Source organism: Triticum aestivum, chromosome 2B (genome assembly GCF_018294505.1).
Source record: "Triticum aestivum cultivar Chinese Spring chromosome 2B, IWGSC CS RefSeq v2.1, whole genome shotgun sequence".
In the NCBI taxonomy this organism is placed as follows: domain Eukaryota; kingdom Viridiplantae; phylum Streptophyta; class Magnoliopsida; order Poales; family Poaceae; genus Triticum; species Triticum aestivum.
Genome location: NC_057798.1, coordinates 704,884,588 through 704,886,628, shown reverse-complemented (window position 1 = coordinate 704,886,628; position 2,041 = coordinate 704,884,588).

Below are 2,041 nucleotides of genomic sequence, written 5' to 3'. Positions count from 1 at the left end.
TGGAAACGAGGCCTGGCATATCGCACAACGGAGGAAACGGACCTCCTACGTTCGGAACGGGGTCCTGTTGATCGGGAGGGGTGTGGCGTACCGCAAAAGGGAGGAAACGGACCTCCTACGGTCGAAATGGGGGTCCTGTTGATCGGGAGGCGTGTGGCGTACCGCAAAATGGACGAAACGGACTTGTGTTGGAGCGCTACGGTCGAAACGGGGGTCCTGTTGATCGGGAGGGGTGTGGCGTACCGCAAAACGGATGAAACAGACTTGTTTGGAGCGCTATGGTCGAAATGGGGGTCCTGTTCATCAGGAGGGGTGTGGCGTACCGCAAAACAGGACTCCACGGGATACTGTTCATCTCCACCGTCGACCTCCTCCAGCCTCCACGGGCAACCGTCGACCTCCTCCGGCCTCCACGGGCTCCTGTTCATCCAGCCTCCACCGCGCGCTACTCCACCGGCTACTGTTGAACCACCCCTCCACCGTCTACTGTTCATCTAGCCCCCCACACCATGGGATCCTGTTCAACCACCCCTCCACCGTCTACTGTTCATCCAGCTCTCCACAACTCAGGGTCCTATTCATCCAGAGGCAACACCGCCGCTCAGTGTTCATCCAACCCCCCCCCTGCAACGCTCACTGCTCATCTAATCGATCGGCTTCAGTTAGCAGCAGTAGCGAAGGAGTCACTCGATCGGGTTCAGTTAACAGCCATCGATCGATCGCTCAGGTTCAGTAACACGTAGCCTGCAGTGCAATCGCTCGGGTTCAGTTAGAGCCCAACGCCTCGCTCGGGTTCAGTTAGAGCCAACGCCTCGCACACATGCGCGTACGTGTACAAGAGAAACACGCATCGCTCGGCCCCCGACCTCCCACCGTAACCGGCAACTCCCCAAAATCCCCCCCCCCCTCGCTTCTACCACGGTTTTTTCCGTCATGGACGGCCCAAAGAATGTCATGCGGCTGCGTCTCCAGCCCGCCCAGGATGAAAAGCCCATTTTCTGTCATGATTTTTTGTCATAGAGGTAGGAGCCCACCACATCTATGATGATACCGGGTTTTGTCACAATTATCGTCATAGAAGTGTCATATGTATGACAAAAAAATTGTTTGGCTCAAAATGTCATGGATGTGTCTTTTTTTAGTGTATGCAGCGGTGTAACCCCTCTCTTACCCGATGTAATCTCTACTTAAACATTGTGCTCAATGCTATATATTATTTCCCAATGATGTATGGCTATCTTATGATGTTTGAGTAGATCCGTTTTGTCCTATGAGTTAATTGATGATCGTGATTGGTTTGAGTTGCATGTTTTATTATTGGTGCTATCCTATGGTGCTCTCTATGTCGTGCAAGCGTGAGGGATCCTCGCTGTGGGGTTTGCAATATGTTTATGCATGATTTGCTTATGGTGGGTGGCGTGAGTGAACGGAAGCACAGACCCGAGTAAGTAGGTAGTTTGCGTATGGGATAAAGGGGACTTGATACTTTAATGCTATGGTTGGGTTTTACCTTAATGAATCTTTAGTAGTTGTGGATGCTTGCTAGAGTTCCAATCATAAGTGCATATGATCCAAGTAGAGAAAGTATGTTAGCTTATTCCTCTCCCTCAAATAGAATTGCAATAGTGATTACCAGTCTAGTTATCGATTGCCTTGGACAAATAAATTTCTCGTAACAAAAAGCTCTCTACTAATACTTACGTTATTGCATCTTTATCTAAACAGCACCTAGTTTATATTTACGTGCTTTTTATTATCTTACAAACCTGTCCTATCACACCTACAAAGTACTTCTAGTTTCATACTTGTTCTAGGTAAAGCGAACGTCAAGCGTGCGTAGAGTTGTATCGATGGTCGATAGAACTTGAGGGAATATTTATTCTACCTTTAGCTCCTCGTTGGGTTCGACACTCTTACTTATCGAAAACTGTTGGGATCCCCTACACTTGTGGGTTATCAAGACCTCTTTCTGACGCCGTTGCCGGGGAGTCATAGCGTGGGGTGAATGTTCTCATGTGTGCTTGTTTGCTTTATCACTAAG